The sequence below is a fragment of the Limulus polyphemus genome, unplaced genomic scaffold (assembly GCF_000517525.1).
Source record: "Limulus polyphemus unplaced genomic scaffold, Limulus_polyphemus-2.1.2 Scaffold4689, whole genome shotgun sequence".
In the NCBI taxonomy this organism is placed as follows: domain Eukaryota; kingdom Metazoa; phylum Arthropoda; class Merostomata; order Xiphosura; family Limulidae; genus Limulus; species Limulus polyphemus.
This window is the reverse complement of record NW_013670299.1, coordinates 5,148-25,130: the sequence shown is the minus strand read 5'-3', so window position 1 is coordinate 25,130 and position 19,983 is coordinate 5,148. Positions and strand designations below refer to the sequence as shown.

General features: G+C 37.2%; 1 protein-coding gene across 15 annotated transcripts in view; it reads right to left on the bottom strand.

The window, feature by feature from the left end:
* The window catches only part of LOC106471544 (TBC1 domain family member 31-like), a 68,725-nt gene that overhangs the window by 46,558 nt on the left and 2,184 nt on the right, over positions 1 to 19,983 (bottom strand). For 3 of the 15 annotated variants that reach the window (XM_022400148.1, XM_022400149.1, XM_022400152.1), the window contains one exon: positions 4,854 to 4,956. The exons of 9 other annotated variants lie outside the window; for them this stretch is intronic. The gene's annotated coding sequence lies outside the window, so the exon portion shown is untranslated. Of the gene's footprint in view, positions 1 to 4,849; positions 4,957 to 6,137; positions 8,216 to 19,983 lie in introns of those variants that run through there. 3 more of the 15 variants (XR_002613273.1, XM_022400150.1, XM_022400154.1) reach the window with 2 other exon arrangements.

Genomic DNA, 19,983 nt, shown 5'->3' with positions numbered 1-19,983 from the left:
GTATATATATATATATATATATATATATATATATATACCACTGGGTAAACCACTAGTAACTTTGTGGAACACCCCATCTGTAGTGCATTCAGTAAAGAGTGCAGGTTTGAGGTAAGGCATACTTGACCAGGGAACACCAGCCACAGAATGGGATCCCATTATCAGTGGTTAAAACTAAGGTTTCTTAAATCAAAACATAAATGAAAGGAAGTGATAAGACTTATCTCAGTCAAAGGTAAATGAGCATGTATAGAATCACCATGGGAGGGAGACAATATCCATTTGAGGAAGATATATCCAGGTCATGCAGATAATGAGCAACGAAGGTATTGGGAGTAGTCCACATTCTGGCCTGAACGTTCTCTTCCAAAGTTGAAAACAAGCAGTCAAAGACATATCTATGTGATGAATTTGAAGAGAAGAAACATTGTGAAGATGGCAACCTTCCATGGATAAGTCAAAACACACCAGCCTAATGAGTTGATGAACCCAACCAGTAAGTGAGACAGGGGACAGATGATGGGAAACAGAAGGGTTCCAATGAATAAAAAGACAGAAACGTAAACTCCAAAAAGAAGCAGTACATGTCTCATAACACTTTAAGGAGTGAACCAGACAAAGATGCCAATCAGGATTGGAATGGGAGTACAGGTTGGAAATGGAAGGTGAGGGAATGGACATGAAAGCCAAACCACCTTCCTGAGCAACACAGGTCTTAGGGAGGAAGGACCAGTTAGAATAGAGGATGACATAGGAGAAACGGTAGAGGATGTGAGTAACAAAATGTCATGAATATCTGAATGGAGATATTCTCAAATCATAAAGGAACACATTGAGATCCAAATCAGGCAAATAAAATGGAAAATGCATGACTTGAAAGAAACAGAAAACCTCACTCGCTGGGTATGTACATCCTAGCGAGGGTAGGATGAGGATCATACCCTCTTCACCTCAAGTCCCAGAGTCAAAAGGGAACCTAACAATCAACCTCAGTAACTAAGAAGGACTGACTTTCTCAAATTGCAGAGGTCTTAGGAAGGAAAGCATGATCTGGATAAAGGACAAGGTGGGAGGAGTGGTACAAGGTCCTGGTAACATTGTGGGTGAAAATAACTGACCTACAATGCCCACAGGCCAGAAGGAGGAGGAGGAAATATGCCTTCAAATAGAGGTGAAACAGGGAACACATAGACAGAGGTTCGAACAGAAGTAAAGTGAGAGCATGATGGACCACAATAATGTCCCAGTTTGGGAGGGACAGTTGCCTTGGTGGCCAATGGAGCCAGAAGGAACAGATCAAGATGGAAAGGACAGGGAAGCAAAGACCCTGTGCAAATGGCAAAAATGGAAGGTATGTAATAACGCTGCCAAAAAACCCAAAATTGAGTAGACCGAAGAACCCCTATCAAAGATCCATGTGAGAAACTTGGAGATACAGGTAACTGTTGGGTGAGAAGCCTGGAAACCCCGAGTCAATGCCAGGAGCAACAAATGCTCCACTTGCATTGATAGGCAACCAAAGAAGAAGGGCCAATTGAACGGGCTAAATGTAAAGCTACCATGCGACAAAAACTGGAACTCCTCGCCAAGAACCAGACAAAAGACAGACAGAGATGAATGGAGCAGGATGGAGCACCTTTGACTGGAGTTGACAGAGAAGGTTGAGACAGAAAGGAAGAGGAAGGAGAGGGAAAATTTGCAGTTGGAGCAACTGAGGGTACCAAGGACCTTGCACAGAGTGGCATGGATGAGAGAGACCACCCAATGAAGTAAACAGATGGGAGGGTAAACATAAATAAACAGATGAGACCAATTATGGCTGAAGGCATCGACAGCCAAGGCTAGAGGATGGGGAACTGGGGGCCAAAACCGAAGTAATTTGTGATTGAGGGCAATGGCAAAGATATCAATATGGAGTGTACACAGATGCAGAAAGAGCCACTGAAAAGTAGCAGGATGCAGAGACCACTCTATAGGATAAATGCAATCTGGGAAGGAAAGATGATTGGCTACAAGACTGAAAGCACCTAGTACATGACATGCTACCAAATGAATTTGATATGTGTGAGCCCAATAAAGAAGATACACACAGTGCAAAAACACAGGGATCTTGACTTGGTACCACCTTGGTAATTGATATAAGGCACCACAGTATAACTGTCAGAATAGATCATAAACAGCTGACAAGAGAAAGAAAATGATCCACAGTCTGATGAACAGCCAGGAGTTTAAGAACACTGATGGGAGGGTAAACATAAAGGGACAGATGAGATCAATCCTGGCTGAAGGCATCAACACCCAAGGCTAGAGGATGGGGAACTGGGGGCCAAAACTGAAGTAATTTGTGATTGAGGGCAATGGCATGAATATGAGATGTACCTAGATGCAGACAGAGCCACCAAAAAATGGCAGGATGCAGGGACCACTCCATGGGATAAATGCAATCTGGTCGGGAAAGATGATCAGCTACAAGATTGAAAGCACCCAGTACATGACATGTCACCAAATGAATTCGATATGTGTAAGTCCAATAAAGAAAATACACAGTGCAAAAACACAGGGATCTGGACCTGGTACCACCTTGGTGATTGATATAAGTCACCACAGTAGAATGGATCATAAACAGCTGGCAAGAGAAAGAAAATGATCCAAAGCCTGATGAACAGCCACGAGTTTAAGGACACTGATGTGAAGAGAACTCTCCTCCACAGACCAACGACCCCAAACCACCTGGTTGATCCATCCAGTAATCTCAGCCCTGAAGGGATGCATCCATAAAAAGATGCAAGTCTGGCCATGGAGGAGGAAAAGGGACCACTGGCAACATTTGGGCCTGGTTCAACCACTAATGGAGATCGTCTACAAGGGATATAGAAGTATCCAAGGGATCCCAGGGGAGGTTCCATTGATCGTGAAGGATCCATTGAAGAAACTGCATATGGGCCCTGCCCAGGAGGTATGAGAGGGGTCATGGAGGACCACATCCACAAAAGTGTTAGACCCTCGCGAGCTGTAAGTGAGGGAACAGACAGGGTTTTCAAATGGCCCATTCAATAGAATGGAGCTGGAGAGGAGGAGGTTGAGCCCAACTGAGATGAGTCCCAAGCGAGAAGTGTAAACATTCTGATTGGGATGGGATAAATCAATGACAGGATGCCAGTCCCAAGTCTTCTTGGGAAGCACAAACAGGCAGGAGTAAAACCCCCATGAACCTGGTGGGGCTGGTTCAATATCCTGTTGTGCGATGAGGTCCTGGACCACCTCTGACAGATGCTGGCATGTCAAGGGATCCCAAGGAGAAGGGAAGGTAGTAGGAGCACTGGAGAAGGGAGAAAAAATGGATAACATATCCCTCCAAAAGAACTCTGTGCACCCAGACATTGGTAAGAAAAGGTCTCCACCAATGAGCAAAATTCAAGAGACGAGCCCCCACTGGGCCCAAACCGACAACATAGTCACCAGTACTGGTGTTGGTGGATCATGCATCATCAAATAAATCATCGAACCATGACACTGCGGGAGAGTGGGACACGAACAGATTAGAAAGAGGTAGGTTGGGGGATAGGAACTAGTGCCACACTCGGCCCCAACTGTGACAAACAAGCTACCAAGTTAGTAAGGGTAGAATGTTGATGGGCTGAGTCCAGCCATAACTCCAAAGACTCAGAAACCAAGTCAAACACATAATGCCACAAAAATGGTGCCATGCGGAGGTCCCTCAGATAAGGACACTGGAGATAGTTCCGTGCCCAAGAAGACACGACAACAAACAAACTGCGTTTGAAGCGCGAGAGCCAAAGACAACAGACAAGCCAATGCAGAAGTAAGGACGAAAAGGATTTCAGCAGGAAACCTCTCAGAGTTCCTGTGAAGGGACTCTCACAGAAGTTGAGAGGAGGAAAGATACCTTAACAGGGTTGTGAGGGTGAGACAAAGGCGAGAAAAATGGGGTTGGGTAAGTTGGACAGGGTAATTTGGGTCTGCTCCCCCCCCAAACAAAACAGGTATAACTGACCCCAACAACTGTTGTTGGCGAAAGGGAAAGTCTGCATGATGATAAGCAAGGGCAGACTGATATTAGTGAGATATGTTAAGATATTTTAACTTATTTTCTCTAGAGAAAAGAATAGAGAGGTTCTCTTATTGAAGATTATTCATGGGATCAATAGCATTCAGGCCTCTGAGAAGACAAAAACCTGGAAAAGACAGGCTACATTCCAGTTAAACAGTTTATTTTTCTAACAGGGAGATTGACTTATTGAATGAGTTGCTGTTGGCAGTAGTTGAGGCCAGCTTTTTACAAGAGTTTATGAGTGGAATCAATGATTACTTTAGAAGTAAAAGGTGGTTTTTTAATTTTCCCAAAAGATATCCTTGAAAGACCAAAAGGTCTTTAGTTATCTATAGGTTATGTTGTTATAAAAGTAAAAGTAATGCAAACTTGAAGTTTAATACTTAAAACAGTTAAGTAGTCCCACTACCGATTTGAAGATCTGAGCAAGAATTAATACACTTATTGGCCAACCTATCCTGCAAAAGGTCAAGATTTTCAGTCTTCAATACATGGTGGTGATTAAACATTCCAGCTATTCACTGAAGTTTTTAAAACTATTAATGTACATTCTACTGCAGCAATTTCAGTGTATTTCTATACCATTATAAAAAAAAATCAAACCTGTCCCTATATGTACCAACATGTGGTTAGCTGGTTCTCAGGAATTGTGAGAACATCAACCCACATGGCACTTTATTGAGGGGCACAAAAAATTAAAATACAATAATTAAACATATCTAAGGGTTTAAAATTGAATTGCCTTATTGAATATATTGCATTATAATACATCATCACCTACACTTTTGGCTGGCCTGTTAGCAATTTCACAACCAGCCAATTCCTCTCTTGAACTTTGAAGGTATGGCAGTAACCAGTACTTCAGTCAATTTCACTGTTTCACCCTTACATGTGCGTAAGAAAGTAAAAAAAAAGAAATAACACTGAACTAAGTTATACTGTGCACCTTTTGTTACAGAGAAACACAAGATAATTTTCATTCTATATTTGAAGACATTCTGAAACTTTCTAGCTTTCACAAAAACAAGAAATGCTACATGCTAGCCTCTGCCTATGTTTTGAAACTTTATACACCATTTTAACGAAAAAAGGAAGCTTTCCTGAGTTTATTTCATACTGAACAGGCAGAAAAACTATGTAAAGTTACCATTTTCCTTAATTGAAAATGTTTTTCCTATAGATACTTCCATACACAGATAGCTATTTTCCTCTTGAAGTCATGCTATATGCCTGAGACTTGCATGACACCAGCCTTGTAGAAACTCCTACCTAAAATTCATCTCAAAACACATGAATTTGCACTACTGCATGACATATAATGCAGCTAAACCCTCCACCTATAGGAATGCAACACACCTCCATCCACAAATTCTTCCTCTACATTTGTACTAGCCATCCCTAATTTTGAAGTAATAGACTAGAATAAAAGCAGCTAGTCAACACCACCAACCCCTGGGTTACTGTAATCAGACCATATAGTGGGATTTAACCTACATTTGTATCTGGCATCAATGACCCAAAATATGTGGTGTGATTTGTTTTAGCAGTAAGAGGACATGAGCCACAGAATCTCAGGTCAACAGTCCAGCATGCTAAACCTTTGGGCTACAGTTTAATCGACTTGTGCATTTTGACTAATGTGATTCTGAGAATGTTTATCATATAAATAAAAGTATGCATGTGAAGCACTCATACATTGATTTTGATTTACCCTATCAATACAGGCAGCTAGTGGGCAGAGGGTACATCATCACATTTCTAGCCTTACATTCAAAATTGTATTGAACTGCTATTTTATGAATGTATGTCAATAAACTTTCTATCAAATTATAGATTTTAATTCAAATTTTAGTATTATACACAAGTTAATTTCTTAGTTTGAAAGTAAATATAAAAATATAATTGCTAAATATTGATTTTTGTGTGTCACACGGGTACATCTTCTTCTGGGATTGGTCAGATTACATTTTATGGCACCCAGAATACAATGTCTATAGTTTCAAGCAAATTATAAACTCAAAATTTCAATGCTGGAAAGGTAGAATATAGAATAAGAACCTCTTACCTTTTCTATCGGCTTAGATATCATAATATTTATTGAATCCACCATATTGGCTCTGCCCACCACTTCATCATTTGAGAAGACTTGTTTATTTACACACCTGCTTTTTTTATACTCACAGGTTAATAACCAATCACAAGCTCTATATTTCCTCTATATAATTCTGTTAGTCTTTGTAAGTTATTTAAAAGAAAAAAGCTCTTTTATTGTTGGAGAGTTTGAAGTATTATGACCAATGCTATATTCAAAACAGAAAAAAAATGTTTAGACCCAAATACTGCATAGTTAGCAAGCCTGGTAAATTACAATAGTTTTTGTTGTATTGGTATAATCAATTATAATTTTTTTATATTCAAAAATGCATATATAAAGTAAGAAAATAATAATTTTTTTCAACATGGACATCTGAATTTGGACAAGGCTTACAATGAGAGTTAGCAAGTACAACTCATGAGTGCAAAAAAGAATGTCAAAACAATGCAACTACTAGAGATCATTGTTTTGTGAATATTTTTTTATTTACTGTTATATGTTTCAAGAAAAATAACTGAAAGTAAAATATTTATATTTATATAATATTAATATATATGTACCTTAGAAAATAGTAGAAACAATTCATTTATTGATTACTGTCTAAGCATGGTAAAATAGGAAACAGGATGTTCATAAGCACTTTCACACCTATATTACCACTAAATCCCAACCGTCCAAGTTTATTGGATCGGATACACCTATGTACAGGGCCGTATCATAAATATTTTCTCTCACTTTTATATAGTTCTTTAGACAATTCTTGTTGCAACTATTGTACTGTGTAAACAAGCCGGTAAATCCTACCCCACTGTATTTTCAGAGCTTACTGACTAACATTCAAATAGCTAACAAGTTTAATGGGTTGGCCCAGACTTTCTACAAAGCTGTAACATAAGCATTTTATAATACTTTAGACAATTCTTGTTGTAACCATTATACTGTCAACAAGATGATAAAACTTACCTTACTGTGTTTTCAAAGCAGGGAAAGTTCTGGGAACTGTGTTTCAAAACCTTATTTGATATTGATGGTGTCAAAATACTCAAAGTACAGTAACTCCTAAACAGGAATGGTGATTCATTGCCTTATCATTACTGGACTTTTAACTTAGTCCAATGTTAACCACACAACATTGCCACCTATGGATTTGTACAACCAACACTTCTATAACACAGGTAAATAATTCAAAAAAAAATGTTTTAGAGTAAAAAAAAAAGAATAAATTAATATTGTTGCTCTCTGCTTTTTTCTAGCAGAAATCATGCTTAATTAATACATTAGATGAACATGAACAATTTAAACAATATTTACCGATGTTCATTCCATCATAATCTTCAGATTACAGATTTTTCACATGTGGAAAATTAACCCGCACACTTAATCTTCTTTACCTATGTATGACAATTCTGGTGTATGCAGACATACTATTCACTAACCAGTATTTGTGATCTTCACAGCATACATGTGACTACTGTACCATATTGCCGTTTTTCTGCTTCAGAGTAAAAATGAGAACAAAAAGTTCTCTATGGCAATACACATATAAATGTGTTGCAGGTATGTGTCAGTGAAGTTAGGTTAGGCACACCTGGCTCCTAGATCTGAAAATATTTGTTGAGGCCTGACATAGAACATTTATGGTCAGCATGATGTTGCTTAGAAATGAGACACTCAGGACTTCACTGACACATACCTCGACAAATATTTTCAACTCTATGAGTCAGGTGTGCTTAACCTAACTTCTCTACAGTTTGTACCGAGTGTCACAATTATCCGCAGTTTTTCTTTTCCCAAAATTTTCTCAAAATAATTCTCCCATTACAATTCTAGACAATAATTTGCATGTTTTTCAGAAATTGTCACTCAGAAAATGATTGCAAAAGTTGAGGTGTTGCAAGATATCTAGGATTTTTGCATGCAGGATCTGACATTCATTCAAATCATAAGTCGGCCAGTTCAAGCCTAGCTTTACCTCTTTTATTTTTAGCTGTTAAGACAGGAAAGAAAATATTTGTAGCTTGGTCAACTTTATTTTATTAGGGATTAAAAACATAGTATACAAAAATACACATTAAGATTTCACTCAACTTCAGTTGTTGTCCACTCTTTTATGCTGCACAGCACGCACCCTTTAACCACAGATTCATGTTCAGGTTGTGTTGGGGTGTTGCCCAGTTACATATTGTCCTCTTCCCTACAGATAATTGGTATCTTCAATCTGTTTTAACAAAGGCTTTTTCATAATAATCCCTAAGCATAGATTTGCACTAATTTTTGCCTAATTTTTCACAGGTGTTGATAGGGTGCAAATGCACTTCCATGTCTATAGCAGAAAAAGTGCAAAAACTTAGGAGTTATTTATGTTTATGTTAGGAATTAAATTCAACTAAAACAGAAACAGGCAATCAAAAGAGGTAATATTATAGGAGAAAAATACCAGTGTCATTAAAATTCTAGAAACAAAGTTTGATTTCAAACTTAAAAATAGTTCTGATTTTTCAAGAGTCCAGAATTGTTCTAGATTCACGTTCTATTTGGCACAGTCCTATGCATGAATAAAATGGGAGAAAACACTAGGTGCCACGATGAAATTTTTAGTCACCATGGTCATCTGGTGCCTGGGATTTGTCTAGGCCTCTTCTAGACCAATTACATATACTTTTCTATTGGTTAAAACTGGGTGGAAAACGTAAATATTGTTAACATATTTCATCCCAAAATTCAACTTTATAGCTTTGAAAGTAAGGCTACAACTCTCTTTTGGCCACATATCTTACAGCCACCTGGGATACAGATCCTAATCGTTAAAACATATTTTTCACTCTCAGCTTTAGGTCAATGTCACCACTCCAGCCATACATAAGAATGTGTTATACATTTGGGTGGCATCTCCTCTTTTTTAACAGCTAGTATTCACATATTTTGTCAAATGTCAAATTCCCATTTGTGTTCTCTAAGATGATACATGACTGTTGCAATGACATCACAGCACAATTCTCAAAATTTCTGTTTTCTTGATATTTTGTGACATCAACACCTCTCTTAACAAGAAGGCTCCTGGGTAATTCCAAGTACATCACATAAGAGGCACAATGATAAACCCACAAAAAGGATGTGGGTAGTATCAAACTTTTCAGCATTGTCTACCAACTGCAGCGCATCCAAAGGCTTCAGAAGTTCTGGATGCTGACATTGGCAACAGATCATACAGAATGCCCATGGGATTGCAACATAACCATAATAAGTTACCCCATTTTTTATACCAGTGTCCTCAAGCTCAGCTAATCATCACAAAAACAACTAACATTATCAGTAGTTCTGAATGGACCAAACTCAAATTCAGTCATCTTGGTGGATGGAAAGAGTATAATGCTCTGGAATGCTAGTGAAGTGCTGGAGAGCATTCAACATTCTACAGTAATGTTCTCAGAGTTAATAGTGAAACATCTGATTTCACTTTCAAGTCAATAATTTGGCTCTCCTCCCCTCTGTCAGAATGCAGAACTATCCCTCTAAACAGTATATTTCCATGATCAGATCCTGCTATGGAAAGTAACACCTGAGCTGAATTCAGCATATAACCACAACCAGGTTTTTTAGGTTCCAAATTTGGGCTTTACAAAAACAAAAACAAATTTTTAATACAAAAAAAACACCAAAAAACACTACACAAGAGCAAGATATGTAGCATTTGCATATTATAATGTATAAGATATTAATGAAATAAAAAGAACCACAGTGTCGTACAACACCCTATGATGGTGTATATCTCTCATTTGAAAGATAAATTAAATATGTTGTTTTTAGTTTAATAATTGACTACAAGATTTTAATGCAATAACATTGCTACATCTTGCATTGACATGTAAACAAACCAGGTATTTTAAAGTTGAAGAAAAACTTGTAGAAAAATTATCATTATTGCATATACTTGGTATGAAAAATCTAAAATTCAAAACATGGTCAATAACTGCAATAAGACATAGCATGATTACTGTTGAATTAAATAACAGTCTTGTTTTCTAAGCTAGAAGTTATAATTTTCCTATACTGAAAATGTGTTGCTGCTAGGTTCTTCCCTCCACTTACAAGATTAGCTATTCTTGTCCAGTTCTGCCATCTATATGGAAATTTGTTTCTTTACACTTGCCACAAGCTTTTTGCTCCCCTCTATTGGAATCGAAAGATTCCAACATGTCTCTCACGTAAATCATCATGCATCACTTCTCCACCAATAGGAGCATGACATACGTGACGCATGTGATTCCGTCTATACGCCTCTACCAAATTATCATTTTGAGGTTTGGTAGAAAATGTAAGCACTGGAGGAAAGTGGGGACGAAGAGTGGGAAGTGTGAGAGGAGAGAAGTACCTATTGGAAATACATTTTCAGTATAGGAAATTATAACTTCTCACAAGATTAGCTAGAATCCCATAGTGATTAGGTGGTGAGACTGGTGCAAGGTAATAAGTGCCCCCCAAAAGCATCTGAAGGATACCCCTGGAAATGAGAGAGTCAGATCCAAGGATCTGATGAGGGGAACCACACTACTTCTAAACCAGGTATACTATTTGCCCATCCATGAAAAGTGTAGTAGATAAGGGCAGAAAAAGATAGGAGCACATTCAAGTGGGATAAAACCATGGCAACATAACCAAGTAAATATATATGCAACTCAATTCCACAAAGTATAAAAGTGGGTAAAACAATGAATGTGCCCCTAGGTGTAGAGTGGCTAGGGTGAGATGGATCATATACATTGAATACCCATGCTGCTAGTAACTGACATCCACATGGTGGTAGGATGAGAATCATACCATCTTCACCTCAAGTTCAATAGACTGGGACAGAATCTAGAGCCACTCCGACTCCTGAGCATGACATGTGTTAGCTTTGATCTATCGATCCAGGGATCTGAAATCCAGTATTGAAAGGATGTCATTATAATATAAATCAACTCCTCCAACAGCAAAACTGATCAGAACCATCCAAAAAGCGATAACATCTTCAGAATAAGATACAATGAGGGATAGCAAAAAGAACTAGAACAATCCCCCTTACCTCCACTGTGACCTACAACACAGAAGGAGTATGATCGAGGGAGGAATATAGACAACGATAACATGTGTTAGGACTTCTGTTGACTGTTTCTACTCTAAATCCAAAACCCAGCCATGGGGTACCGACATCCATGCGGGGGTAGGATGAGGGCTCCTAATCAAAGGGGTGATCTGCAATTTGACACCTCACCTCGTTGTGGATGTATATTGCATATTGGAGGATAGCACATCATCTACACCCATAGAACACCACTGCCCTTCTCTGCACTGAATGGTTATAGCCATCTTTGTGTGGAAACCATTCAGGAGGGTGGCTCTACTGTCAACCACCCCAGCAGCTCATAACTGGAACTCCCATACTGCACTAGAAGAAAGGAGTGTGAGAACGAGGTGGAGAGCCCGGAGGAACATCATCACTTGAGACAGTGCAACAGGTGACCACAAAACACTATTTTGAAAAGCAGAGCATATCAATTTATTCACTACAAAGCATGGCAGAGATGGGCAGCTATCCCCTTCTGCTTTACCCAAGCAGTCCGGAACAGGCAAGTTTATGAAGCAATTGCATCACAAGGTTATTTATCTACAAGCAACCTTGTGGAACACCCCATCTCAACAGTAAGCATTGTGAAGCCATGGAAGATGAAGCGCGAGTCAACATGGCTGTACAGTGCAGATTTCAAGTTGAAGAATCCCTGGTCATGCACCATCCACCACAGAGTGGGATCCATATAACAAGGAAATGCAGCAAGAGCACCTGAAAGAAAAAGAAAAGTATGAATATAAACTTACCTAGTCAAAGTCACACTGAAGCTTAAAGAATTGCCACAGGTGGCAAACGAAAACCTAACAAGGAAGAAACCTTGATATCATGTAAATAATGGGAGACAAACATATTAGGTGTAGTCCACATGCCTGACTGTAGAATTTCCTCCAATGGCTGACAAAGACGAGATGCGAGGTAAAAGGTGAAGTGTTGAATCTGATGAGAAAACACATGCAACAAATCCCAGGAGAAAGAAAACAAGGTGGAATGAGCCAACTGAATCAAATGTCAAACCCAATTGGCGTGGGTAAAAGGGGAAAGATCCCAAACAGAGGAAGAGTGCAAAAGGATAGAGTCGGGAATGGGTACCACAGAAGGAAGCTATGTAGGCAGTATAACAACGAAGAGTAGAAACCAGATATAGAAGTATATCCGGATCAGGACAAAGGTAGAGATGAGAAATAGAAGGAAGGGAAACAGGCAAAAAGGAGTTGTTGCCCTCCCTAGCTGCCAAGGTCTTTGGGAGGAAGGAATGATCCAGATAAAGGAGAAGATAGGGAGGATGGTAAAGCATATATGAAACATCAATGGCAAACAAATCAGACATTCAATGTTCACAGGCTAAGAGGAAATGGAAAAACATTGAAGGTAAAGGTAAAACATGAAACACAAGGAAAGTGGTTCAAACAGAGGTAAAGGAATGGAGGACCACATCAATATTCCAGTCTGGAAGAGTATGCTACCACCAAAGAATTGTTGGAATGAATCCTCACCAGACAATGTCTGGCGAGAGGAAGGAAGTTATTCAATGCCCGACTGACTGCAAGAAGCTCAAGGACATTGATATGCAAAGACCTTTCATCTACAGACCAATGGCACAAAGCCTCCTGGGAATTGACCCATGCACCCCAGCCCTGAATGGATGCATCTATGAAAAATGTAAATCTGGAGGAGGAGGCGGGATTCCTGCCGACCTATGGGTCTTGTCCAACCCCCAATGCAAATTGTCCATTATGGTAAAATAAAGGGTAACAGGAGCTGACAAGGGATCTAGAGCAAGGTTCCATTGATTGAAAAGAACCCACTGAAGAGATCTATGTGCACAACCATGGGAGACCAGTGGCATCATTGAAGACCCCATCCCCAAGAGAGATAGAATCTCACAAGCAGAAAGTGAGGGAGCTGAAAGGGTGGGAAAAAGACACCCAAGTGAACAAAATATTGGGTAGGTTAGAGAAAGGACTTCTTCAGTTTGATCAACCAGTCCACCTGAGCAGCCATTAGAAGGAGTTGGTGAGTATGGGTGGCTGACTCCAGTTCATAATGAGCCAGATGAAACCAGTTGTCCATATAATGGTATATTCACAACCCCAGAGCATGAAGATAGTGAGCAAAAGCTCTGACCACCCAATAGGAAACATAAGGGGTGGAAGCAAGCCCAAAGGGTAGGGCACAAAATTGATAAACCACCCTGTGACACACGAACCAAAGATATGGATGAGACAATGGTGATATAGGGATGTGGAGATAAGCATTGGTGTTGTTCAACTTGTTCATCCATAAGCCCAGAAAAATGCCCACCGTACGGTGAGAAATGACTCCATGGTAAAACGGAGCAGTTGAACAAAGTGATTGAGGTAGGAAAAATCTATGACAGGCCGCCAGTCCCCGGTTTTCTTGGAAAGCAACAAAAAGTCTGGAATAAAAACCTGTGAAAGATGTAGAACAGGTTCAATGAACTGTTAAGATAGTAGTTCATGAACTGCCTCCAACAGATGCTGGCTGGTAATAGGATCCCAAGGCAGAGGGAAGGAAACAGATATAGGAGACATGGGAGGTGGGAAAAAAATGGGATCATGAATCCTTCCCATAAAACATGAAAAACCCAATGATCTTTGATGAAAGGATGGCAGTGATGAAGAAAATTGGCAAGACAAGCTCACACTAGGCCAGAAACTACTGGATAATCACCAATATTGTTTGCAATGTGATGAGTATCATCAAAGAAAACAATGAAACAAGGCACTTTGAGAAGAAGGGACAAGTAAGGGAAGGGATGGGACAGGAAACAGTATGTGCCATATTGGGCTCAAACTGAGACAAACAGGCAACAAGGTGGGAAAGAGTAGACTGTTGTTGTGCTGATGCAACTTCTGATTCCATAGACTCAGGTAGTGTGTCAAAGACATATCACTGCAGAAATGGGGCCATACATAAATCCCAAAGATTATGGTAAATGGATGCAAGTTAAGGTTGCATCATGACCTAGAAGGTCCCAACAACAGAGAAACCATGTATGTACAGCCAGAGCTGAAGATGAGAAATGAACCAACATGGAGGAAAGAAGGGAGAGAACTTCTCCAGAAAACCCCTAAGGATTTTGTTGGAGATCTCATCCCATAAATTCATCACCTTCTTAGAAAACTTAACTGTCTTAACTTGAGCCTAGCATGTCATTTCCCAATCTTAAACTTGTGTCCTTTTGTTCTATTATCTTGAGAATACAGAGAGAGAAATATTAGGCCATTTTCATACTGATCCACCAGATAATCTTGTAAACTTCAATAACATAACTCTTATCCTAAAAGATCTTTTTGTTTGTTTATTGTATTTTGTGCAAAGCTATATAAGGGCTTTCTGTATTAGCCTATCTTAATTTTGATGTGATAGACTATAAGAAAAGCAGCTAGTTAACACCACTCATTGCCAGCTGTTGGGTTACTGTTTTACCAATGAATAGTGGGACTGAACATTACATTATAATGTCCCCATAGCTAAAAGAGTAAGCATATTCAGTGACAGAATTCACACCCACATCCAGCAAATTGCAAGTCAAGTGCTTTAACCACCAGGTCATGGCAGGTCTAAGAAATTTAAATCTATCAATGTAAGATAGCCCTTCCATTCCTGGAATCATCCAAGTATCCCTCTTGTGATACCTTTCAAGCAAGTCAATATCCTTTTTTTGATAAGGAGAGCAAGGTTGTACCATCTATTCCAAGTGAGACCTAACTATTGATTTCTGTAGACTGATAATTACCTCTTTTGATTTGCAATCAGTACTTCTACAAAAACACTCTAAAATTTTAATAGCTTTACAAACAACAACAGAGTAGTGCTTTAATGGCATCAATGACTTATCCATCAACATGACAAGATCCTTTTCACCATTAATGCTGATGAATTGGTGTTTCATTAGTATTAAACATATTATCCAAATTATAGTAACCCGAATGCATTACCTTGAAATACAACTGAATGTTATTTGATAAATATTTGTTCAATGTACCAATTTAACTCTTTTTGTAGCACAGGCTCAGTACCTGGGACCTACCTCATAACCATTTTGTGCTTGTTATAGTTTTCATATTATAACTTTAAAATTAGTAAGCGAATATTAACGAAATTTGGCAGATTATCAGTGAACATTTCTTTCAGTATTATCAGTAAACAATGCTTTCATATGCAAAATATCAATTTTTTTTATTGAGTCTTAAGGTTTATAAAGCAATGTTTGTCTCATGTCTTTTTTTTTTGCATGTTGCCTATTTATCATGCAAAGTAATTTTCATTTTAAGATTACAAATACTTTTATGCATCAGAAAATTTCAAATTTCACATGCAAAATCTTTATAATGTCCAGATAGTTATCAAATGCTTCTCAAAAAAAAACTTTATATTTTATCTGTTATTTTCAGTAATTAATCTCTGTACGGGTTCAATAGATTTGACAATGACTCATAAACAAAAGTTTCACAAACTTACAAACAATATAAAGTCTTCTTTCTCGTATGAAACTTCCTTGATATCTTATCGAGGGTTCACGATGAACGAGTTGAATACAAATCGACGTAGATATAATTCATTTAATGGGAAGCTAGCTAGCTTTCTCCTTCACTGATCACATGCCAATTTTTTCACCGTTGAAGTTAAGTATTTTACCGTTATTTACCAGCCACACACACCGAGCTCTCCATGATGTATTTATATAATGTTTTAGTAAAAATACTAATGTCCTATGAGAATCCACTGAAGTTAAATGAATTGTAACGTTCAAAATTTATGAGTGTTCCTGGTCAGATATCTTAAGTTTCCTGATTGATAAGCATTATAACAATTACAGTTATAGCTTTTGAAGTTTTACAGCACACCGATATAGCAAATTAACAATAGACACACTCTCTTTGGCACATCGCATTGGTTATATTTATACCTGTGTGGAGGCATTCTAGAAATTTCAGTCTTACGGAACAATGCAAGTTACATTTTAAACGTTTTTATATATATACATATATTGTTGATTCTTACTCTCAAGAATCTTCTACAACTTTGGAGAATAGGTGGGAGTTTCCCAATACATATCTAACAGTACAGGCTATGTATGTTTCTAAATATAAACTTAATCTAAACAACATTCATATTCAAATAAATACATAAAAACAATTTCATTACACATGATAAAGGGATAGACTTCGTGCCTCACCATACTTCTATCCATGCATGATTTCATACATTTTTGCAGCAGCAGGAAGAACTAATGTCTGTCCTATAGTGTGTGGCTTCATGCTTTTCCCAATCTAATAGATGCTTCTAAGCAAGCTTTCAATGTTTTTAATGAAACAGTGACCTGCTTTTTAGACAAGCTGCTTTACCCTTTCAATTGTTTCACTAGCCAACTGAATAACTTGAGGGTTTTACCCAAATGCTCAGGGCATTTGGTTTCCAAATGCCTTGTAAAATTTATTTGACTTTATACTGTCATTTGCTAAAATCTGCAAACAAATAATACACTGTGTTTGTTTCTCATTATTAACAACTCTATGTGAATCCACCTTTTAAAGTGCATAAGTACCAGGAGGATTATTTAGTTTTTGGTTTGAAGTTTACCAACACAAGCAGTAGAAACGGAAACCAAATAAGTGTTTGGTCTAGCTACAAAGCCATCAACTTGTTGTTTCTTCATTATCACTAGAATTTAACAATTTTAATTTTTCAAATTAACAAATTTCATTTTTAAGCCATCATTTGAGGAAATACTTGTTCATTTTCATGTTTTTGACAAACTAGTAAATTAACACTAATGTCAAAAACTTGAAACTAATAATCTGACAAATGCATTAAAAAATTATCTTGATATCTTGACCATCCAATCAACAGTACAATGTTTTTTACATAGAATTTATTCATGACTATAAGCTAAATCCCTATATAAATATAATATTATAATTAAGACTTCGTTTTACCATATCTAATGTGTCTCTGCACCTTGCTTAAAAGAGGAGTATTACTGCCTGTGTTTTTGAATGTTTCTAAGAAAATTAAATTTTTAACAATGCTCTTATGATATGTTAATAGCATAAACAGCTACTGTCTGCTGAATTAAACAAATACACAAAGATAAAACAAAAAATACAATGGAAAATTAATTAAGGAAGTGGAAGAATGAAATATTAAATAAACAGATTCAGGGACAACTGTTCAATGTCACCTATCATCTCAGTTCCACTTATGAAATAAGGCAAAACAATCAGTGGTTTGAAAAACAACTATCTTGTTACGTAACTTTGAGGTTTCAAATTATTGACAGTACACAGAAAGTTGCAGTGTTTTGGAACATCCAACAACTTCTAACCAGAAAAAAATGTCTTAGATTTCCCATGTCTGGAGTGAGAAGACTTTTGCCCATTTGTATTCATCTATTCAAATACAAAATTGTCTGTGTACATAAGAGGTTAATTCTATGCTAAAAGTTAAGAAGAGAGTGAAATATACAACATTTCAGCAGTGTAACCTCTCTTTCTGTTTACTTTCTGTGTGCAATTAACCTCTACATGTTCCTTTTACAGCTTGCACATTGATGCAATTCCCTACTCTAACCTATCTGTGTATACATTGTACATGTCATTTTCTCATGTTAACTGTTATTACAACATTACCTAATAGTAGTAAAACTTGTAGGGTGGTTTTTAAATATTCTTTATTTTTAAACTTGTACTTTCAGATATAATTTACCTGCTCCTACAGTTACATGCCTTCCCTAATGACTCTCCACATACACCCCTTGGGAGGCATGCCCCACAGTTTGTACACCACAGGTATAGATAACAATAAACATCCTCGATAATAGAGAACAGATTAGTAAGCATGATTTCCCTTTAGTGAAGTCACTTTGGCTTTCATTTACAATATATCTCTCACTTACTCATTTTTCAAAACTTATCAAACTTTCTAAAATTTTTCCAATAACTCTACAATTCTGAGGCACCTGTTCATTCTCTATTAACATCTAAAAATTGAAGAAATATGCTTGCATTATCCATATCTGATCTTTGGTCTCCTTTAAAACCCTGGGAAAAACCTTACCTGATTCTGGTGCTATATTTCTAATTACTCAATCTTTCTACTTAACATCAAGAGATTAATACCAAAATTCCCCATAGAATGCTCAGGGTCAGGAATATTGGTATCTTCTCTTACAAAATTAAAGAGAAGAAAAACATTTAAAAGATCAGACACTTCATAGTCTTCAACAAATACCTTGCAGTTTGCATTTGTTAAGGGTCCAATCCCAATGCTGACACTTGGTTAACCATGAACCTACTTTAAAAATCCTTTCTATTAGTTTTAGTATTATCAGCCAGCTATTTCTCATAACCCCTTTTGGATTTCTCAATTCTTTTTAACCCAACCTCAAGCTTTCCTATAGTTCTATAAGTTTTTCAACCAATCTGGCAATGTAAACGTCTCAAACTTATGATTTATATCCATTATTTTCTCCACTTTGTCTTTAGTAAGCTAATTAGGTTTGATTTTCCCTGTTATACTTTCCTCTTTTCAGAACATACCCATCTTGAATTAAATGCAATTTATTTTTAAAAATTTCCCAAATGTGCCCCATACAACCTTTAAACTTGCCACAATTCATTAATGATAAATCTTGTCTGAAGGCCTCAAAATTGGTTTTCTGAAAAGTAGGAACTAAAATTTCTTGTCTTTTTATCTCTAAATGTAGCAAAACATCAAACCTAATTATGCAATTGCTACTCTTTCACAAGTGTTTCCCACTTTCTCTTCCAACCATAAAAATAATCCTAGAATGGCATTCCTTCTGGTTGACTGTTTGACCATTTGGCATAAAAAAAATCTTCAATCATTTCAAGAATTCTCTCTCCCTTACTATATGACTCAATACAATCCCAGTTAATGTGTCTAAAATCAATCTACTTCCACAATTAATGCAATAGTATTCTTATTTTTATCAGTAGCAGCCCTATCACATTGTACAATTTCTCAATGGCCTCATCTGTCTGATCATGTGACCTATAATAATTGCCAATTAAAAATTTTCTACCCTTGAAACAGTGATTAAACCAATACAGGTTAAACCTCTTGAGTACCATTTCTTATGTTTTAATTTTAACAGACAGCAGTTCATCCCTTTTATGAAGTCTATCAATACTATCTAACATATAAACCTTGAATTCAAAATCCTATATCAATAATCTCTTAGTTTAAACAAATTCCAGTAATTCACATTCTATCATAGTCTTCCATTTCAACTAGAGTCCTCAATTCATTTATTTTATTCCCAATACTCCAAATATTACAATAGTAACAACTAAGCTTATTCTTGATCCTAATGCATTTATTTATAAACTATTACTTAAGTTAATATACTCAGAATATCCTTTTTCCAAACTCCTAGCTATACTATCAATTGGTTTATTCCCAGTTTCCCAAGCTTCCTCATCACAATGCAAGTTTAGTTTATAATATACGTTTAGAGCTTCCCAAAAATATCCTACCACCTACCCTATTTAAGTGCAGCCATGCTTAACCTTGGAACTTGTACTATCATGGCATCAGTAAAACATGAGCATGCCATAAATCAAGTGAAGAATTATGTACTCTGTAGACTACAACATAGCATAGCATACGAACTTCAAAAGCAAGAAATAAAAATATTTGTTTCTCTTAATTTTGGTTTTA